This window comes from Megascapheus bottae, chromosome 16 (genome assembly GCF_031878675.1).
Source record: "Megascapheus bottae isolate mThoBot1 chromosome 16, mThoBot2.hap1, whole genome shotgun sequence".
Taxonomy (NCBI): domain Eukaryota; kingdom Metazoa; phylum Chordata; class Mammalia; order Rodentia; family Geomyidae; genus Megascapheus; species Megascapheus bottae.
Window position 1 is genome coordinate 23,980,829 of NC_143524.1, and position 7,527 is coordinate 23,988,355.

The 7,527-nt window shown below is 38.6% G+C and overlaps 1 pseudogene; it reads right to left on the reverse strand.

The window, feature by feature from the left end:
- Window positions 1-2,701: 2,701 nt before the first annotated feature.
- LOC150053030 (ran guanine nucleotide release factor pseudogene) lies at window positions 2,702-3,153 on the reverse strand (annotated as a pseudogene).
- Window positions 3,154-7,527: the final 4,374 nt, after the last annotated feature.

The window sequence follows — 7,527 nt, forward strand, 5'->3', positions numbered from 1 at the left end:
AATGGGACTCATTCTAAGGATGCAAAGCTGATTCAATATATGCAAGACAATTAATGTAATTCAACATATGAATAGGATCAAGAACAAGAACAAGAACTACATGATCACTTGCTAAATCTTAACAGTATTACCTTTTTTTTTTTTGCCAGTCCTGGGCTGGAGCTCAGGGCCTGAGCACTGTCCTTGGACTTTCTCAAGGCTAGAGCTCTACCACTCGAGCCTCAGCACCACTTCTGGCTTTTTTCTAGGTATGTGGTACTGAGGAATCGAACCCGGGTCTTCGTGCATGCTAGGCAAGCACTCAACCACTAGGCCAAACTCCCGGCCAACAGTATTATCTTTTAATTATTTTAGAATTTAGGCTTTAGTCCACTAGCACAACCATGTTCATTGCAGCACTATTTACCAGAGCAAAGATATGGAACCAACCCAGATGTCCCTCAGTTGATGAGTGGATCAACAAGATGTGGTATTTATACACAATATCGTTCTTTCTGACAGCATCATAGAACTCCATCTCCCCATTTGTAAGGAAATGGAAAGACTTAGAAAAAATCATATTAAGTGAAGTAAGCCAGACTCAAAGGAACATAGGCTCAATGGTTCCCCTTATTTGTCCTAATCAGTAGAAACCTTGGGCTCTCCTATCAGAGATTCACAATAGAACAAAATCTAGATACATATGGCCATATAGTATGATGCTAAATGTAAGGACCTCTAGGATATAGAAACAAAAGCTATATAATGAGTGATTATTGTCTTTGATGTACTAGTTATCTGTCATCTCTTTTGCTGTCCCTTGGTTATCTCGTATTGTTACAATATTTCACCTTGTTATCCAATATATTTTATACATGCTTAATTGGTTATTTGAAATAGGAGAGGGAAGGGGGGAAAATCAAGATGGAGTGGGGTGGGGGAGAATGGGGAGGGAAATGGGGACCATGACATGAGAAAGGGTATCAATATTTGTGAAGTAATGTACCTTCTATTTGGTAATTAATAGAAGGGTTACATTATATTCACAATTAAAATATATGAAAAACAGCTGGAAAAAAAGAATTTAGACCTTAGAGGCTTTGGCATTTGCTGACTCCTTTTTGTGGCATATTCTTCTTCATTTTTTAAAAGCTTGTTTTTGTTGTTCACATGTCATATCAAATACCACTTCATTTTTCTGCCTCATGTGAAAAACATTTTCTAGGCCATTCTTTGTTAGAATCTTCTGTTTCATTCTATGAGAATTTTACTGATAGACTAAAACAGAGGGAATGACTTATTGAATGATTTACTGAAATGTCTGTTTGGTTCCTGTCTGCATCAACTAGAGTGTAATACTTACAAGAGTTGTAGGTGTTTAGCATCTGTCTTGCCTACCTCCTAGCTAGCACTCATTCATGGATTAGATAAGTAAAACCCAGTCTTCAGTTTAGAGTTGATATACATTTTCATTTTGAAATATCTCTTAACAAGGAGGTATTTAACAAAAAGTGCACACTACCAAAGTCTAGGTGTATTCTTCATAACGGTTCCCATTTTTAAAAAATTCAGGCCTTTTATTTCTTTAGGAACTAAATATTAGTTTTAGATGGGAGCTTCTATTGGTCACATTATCTTTCTTTCCTTGTCAGAAATAACAAAGACAGATGAAATTTATTATGAAAGTTAGCTCATACAATTATGGAAGCTGAAAAAAAATCTCTCGATAAGCTGCGGGCCAGCTGGTGAACCAGAGAAGTCAGTGGTATAACTGAAACTGAGCTTGAAGGCCTGAAAAACAAGAAGATTGCTACTCTGAACACCTGGAGCCCCCAATTCAGACACTGATTTCCAGTGTTCCACTTGAAGGCAAGACCATGAATTTGCCCTTTCTCTGTCTTTGGTTCTATCAGGGCTTAACGAGTGGATGATGCCAGCCCCATGTTGATAAGGGCAAATCTTTACTAAACCTACTTACTACTTACTCACATGCTAGTCTGTTATGGAAAGCCTTAGACACCTCCCAGGGACAACATATTTTGTGAACAATCTGATCATCCCTTAGCTCTGTCAAACTCACGCCAAAGAAATAGAATGATTAAATTTCCAGAAATCAAGGTCTTTTTTTTACTGTTATACAAGTTTCATTTCTTTGTGACAGAAGAGGAATCACACCTCTATATAAAACTTTACAAAGGTAAACTGGCAAAAAGCATGCCATGTTTTTGCCTTATTCCTTAGATCTGGTAACCTCCTTTGGTGGCATGATAGAGCTATCTTGGTTGCTCTTTTTCAGATGCCATCTGGGATACAGCTAGGAAGTCAGGAGCGGTGAGCATTTAACTAGCAATCACTCCTGTTGTCTGGTCTGTCACTGGAAATCAGAATAGAATCTGGACTTGTACATTCGTATGGACTTATGGACAATGTGACCAATTCCTTCTCTTTACTCCAATTTCCTCTCCTGTACCTGACCATAAATTGCATAGCATATTTTAATTTTAAAATGCAGTCATAAATACATAAATATATGCATATTAATAGAGTACTGCAAGGTTTATTTAATTTATTTGTTTTTGGTTATAAAGCAAGCGAATTTCTGCAGAGGGGAGGTGTCTTATGTTTATGCACAGAGAAGCAAAAGCAACTACAGGTGTTCACCTCTTTTTCCTCCGCCCTCCCAGCACTGGGCAGCATCACACACATGATGTTTCGGAAATCTTCACTGGGGACCAAAGACATTGGGATCCTGGAGACTGGTCACTACTTGTTCAGAGTTACTCAGGCTCCAGGAAAGTGGTGACAGGTTGTTAGGACCCAGAGATGACTTGTTTCTAGAAGGGGGTTGGTTGAAGGTGAGCATGAGATCTGTTTTGTAATGGGGCAGCTGAAACAGAGCCTGATGGAGTGTCACCATCCTTTGCGATCTGTTGGTTCCCTTTAGCTCTCTACTGTTCTCCAGAGAGGAGCAAGGCTTCTTGGCAGCAATCTACACTCGGCCACCTTGCCCCGCATGTGGGCCTGCAGCTCCAGAAGTTCTACGATTGGGCTCTGGTCTTTCTTGGGATGGCAGAAAACTTCTTGGCTGTCAGGAACTGGCCAAAGGCTGCTTACATCAATGGCCCCAGGAGGAACGATGACAACAATGAATGGGCAGTCTCTTGTGGGTTCCATGGGCCCAGTACTAGGGTACGGAGATGAGAGGGTATTTTTAAGAAACCCATATGGGTCTTCATGCCACCCGCACCCCCAGGGTTTCCAGGCCACCAGCGGGTCTTCTCAGTTTGCTTAATTCCCAGATGGACCTTTCAGATTTATTATTTAATCAGTGTGAGGCTTGAAGGTTGAGCCTGGGTGCTGTCTCTAAGTTCTTTTGTTCAAAGCTAGTGCTTTACTATTTTGAGCCACAACTGTACTTTTAGTTTTTGAGTGGTTAATTGTAGATAGGAATCTCATGGGGACTCTTCTGCCCTGGCTGGCCTTAATCATGATCCTCAGATCTCAGCCACTGGAGTAGCTACAGTTACAGATTGTGCCCCTGGCCTTGGGCTCCAGGAGATGTTTTGATACATGGCACATGATGTAATGCTCAGTTCTAAGTAACACATGTATCTCTGCAGTAACCTATCATCTCCTCATGGCAAAAATGTTGTTATATTTAGTTTATTAATGGATTTAACCTCTTCTCTTTATGTGTTACTCTTCAAATTTTGCACAAGTTGTTATAAGTGCCCACTTGGATTCTTCGAGGTTATGGGAAAAAAATGATTATCTAAATACTCTTACCGGTTGTAAGCTACTCAGAATCAGAATATGACTCTGTTATTCTGAAAACTTATTTACCTTCCCAAACTCACTTGTTTCTATACAACAATTCATCCAAGTAGAAATAACTAATTGGGCCATTTTTCAATCTTAGCAATGCTGGTAATCTTTATTAGATAGTAAATTTCCCATGCACCCCTATTAGTTGCCTAAAGTAGTAAGATCTATAACCCAACTGAAAATTTGGGAAACTTTCTAAGAAGGTGAACTGGAGTCTTGGTGACTTTTTGAGCAGCTCAACTTCCTTGCCACTGCTAACTCTAACCTGTTCTTGAAAACAAGAATCCATATTTGATGGAGTCACTTTTTAAGTACTTGTATCTAAAACTTCTACCTGTATATTTTCCCCAAGAGTGTCAGTTTTAGTTCTCTGTTGCAGCTATAACAAAATACCACTCAGAGGCTTAAAAAAATACAAACTATCTTATGGTTCAAGAGGTTGGAAGTACAACTATGTGTCTTAGTGAGTTGAAATTGTGCTGTTGGCAGGACTTTGTTTCTTCTAAGGCTTAAGGGAAGATGTTTTATTGCATGTTGCAGCTTCTAGAGTTCATTTATTCCTCACACTCTGATTCCCTTCCTCTATCTTCAAAGCCAGGAGCAGTATGTCTCTGTGACTGATTTTCTTTTGTTGCCATTTCTTCTTCAGCTTGATTTCCCATCCACTATTAAGGATCTCACGACTAAATTTGACCAGCCTGGAGAGTCCAGAATAGTCTGTCTTTGCAACTGTGTTTAGGCGCAGAGGGAGAATACTGTGGCATGACACAGACAGGAAATGGAATGAATAAAGCATACACAGGCCATGACATACCAAGGATTCCCCCAAATGACTCCAATCTATGAGAAAGTCAGGGGAAAGATCTGCTTTGCGTCCTCAGAACAAACCAACACTCAACACCAGTTTTGATTTCTATTCTGCAGAACATTTTTTTTTCAAAGCCATGCAATCTATGGTACTTATTATCACAGCCCAAAGAAACACATGGAATTTAGCAGTGTCTTCTCACCCTGATTCGTGACGTAGCCTTACAACTTACTTTGGCCAATTGAATGTTAGCAAATACAAGGCAAGCAGAGACATTAAAAAGCATGATTGAAGTATTGGACTTGCTTTTAAGTTTGCTTCTATACTTCTTCTTTTAGATAAAACAACATAGGGACAATCATAATGCTTGCTCATCCTCATTTGTGTCATCATCGTTAAGCCAACAACCATTTTTTGGTCAAATATGTGAAAAGATCTAATCAGATCAAGTTTTCATTTATGCAGTCAAAAAAAAAAAAACCAAACCCACTTGATTTCAGACCTGTGATCAACAAGGGCTTTCTCTTGTTGTAGTCTTGGATTTTTCTGATATTTTATTATGTGGTGTTATTGGGTCAGTAAGCTATTGATAAAGAGACTGTAGCAGGAGTTAAATGAGGTACCCGGCTGAAGCCAGATTGTTAAACCCTGCGCTAAACACATTTTAAGCTCTCACTTTTCACAATTTATGCTACTAAAATGTAGCTTGAGTGATGAACTCTTCATAAAGAGAATGCTTTTTTGAGTCTATTTTTCGGTGCTAATAGACCAGAATCATTATTGTACTATTGACTAATAACTTTTTGCTGTAGCCATGCCTCATTGAGTTTTATTTTATTTATTGCTAAACTGGGAGTAAATGATATCTAAGACACAGATCTAGTTTGGCATTGAAATAAGGTGGCAAATAAGTTTTTAGCCAAGATCCTTTCTACCCACAGTCTACCCTGAAGATAAGCAACCATACATAATTAACTTAGAGAATAACATTTTACCAGTTATTAGCATATCATAGGCATCCCTTAAATGTCTTTGCTGTGAAAGTAAACCATTTTGTGACATATGAATAACTATGCACATATGAATAATTATACATAAAAACAAATGTTCATGTGTATTTACTTATGAATATATACACATATAGTTATCAATTTTATATGTATTTATTTTGTCATGGGGCTTGAGGTCCAGGCCTTGGCACTGTCCCTGAGCTTTTCTTTTTATTTTTTATTGTCAAGGATCAAGTTTAGAATTTTACCACTTTGAGCCACAGCACCACTTCCAATTTTCTGGTGATTAATTGGAGATGAGTCCCATGGACTTCTCTGCCTGGGCTGGCTTTGAACCACCATCCTCAGATCGCAGCCTTATGAGTATTTATTACAGATGTGAGCTAAAAGACCCTGGCTATTGTTCCTCACTTTCACATATAGAAACAGAACCTATGAGAGAATAATTTGCTCAGAATTACACATCTTTAAGCTGTGTTTCAGTGAAGTCCACTGAGCTTTCTGCTTTGTGATCTGACTTTCTTTTTAATTGTATTTTATTGTTGGGGTAATATATAGAGGGGTTACAGTTACATTCGTCAGGTAGTGAGTATATTACTTTTCAAACATTGATACCCATTCTTGTGTTTTTGTTCTCCTTTCACTCCCTCCACTCCTTCCCCATCATCTTGTTTATGGTTATATGGAATGAGACTAAATGAAATAAGAGGTTGATCTTTGTGATTGTTGTTCTTAATGTACTATGTGAAGTTACTTCTTTTCTCTTTTTTCCCCTTATGGTTAATTTTTGACTTTGCTACCTTGTACATTGAATATGTGTTTATTTGAAATAGGAAGGGAAGAGGAAAAACAAGGTGATCTGACTCTTGTCTGTGTTGACATAGAGAATACCCTTTAAAGTGGAGGAAGCCAAATGAGTTTTAGGAGAATGTGACCACTAGGTGGCAGTGGCACACACCCACAGCGCAGGTAATCCCTGGCTGTGAGCTAGCCCTGTTGAGATGGTGGTTTGCCATTTACATTATTCTGTATCCCATCAGCATCAAATCACACTGAAAGAGCAAGGCTCTGGTGTTTTGGTGTAGAACATTAGTAACATATGTGGTTGAAAACTTGAGAACTGAAAATGCCACCTGGCCTTAAACCCCAACCATGAGACCCACTCCCACACACCAATTCCAAGGATAAAATGGCAAATGAACAAGATTAACTGTTCTTAGCTGTGGGGCAGGGCGGGGAGGGGGTCACTTTCCTACACTGGCTTGGGATTCCTTTCTATTTTGAAATTAAAAACAATTTTTAGCATTTGTAAATGTATTTTTCTGAACAAGTGGCTCTAATTTTCCATCTTTCCCTTTGTTTGAATTCAGACCTATCAGCCTTGCTATAGTCTCATCAATGCTGCAAAAATTGGGTACCGATCATTGTATGCGTGAACCTGCACACCTAGGGTCTTGTCTTCCCTCTCCCTCCTTTCCTTTGCACAAAGATGTGTGTTCCTTGCAATAGACATGAGGAAGCACTAGTGTTAGAAAACGTTTTCTGACTACTCCCTGACTATTTAGGCTTTTCCTTTAAGGCTGTACTCCTGAGAGCAGAGCTCTAGCAATTAAATAATTGCTTAACACTTGGGACTGTGGGTTTCATGAGTTTAAATCAATGTAGTCAAGTGTTTCAAATTGTTCCACAAACAGTAGCTTTTTAGGAGGAATTTTATGTGTTTTCCCATAAAGAGTCTATGATCAAATGCACTAGGGAATAATGCTCCGACAACTAGCTCCTGATTTCTAAAAAACATTAATTTACTATTATTCAATAATGTTCTTAGAGAAGAAGATAGAATTTGAGTGACTACTGTATGACATCTATCATCCTTGTTTCATATTTAGTTTTAATTTTTGTTGT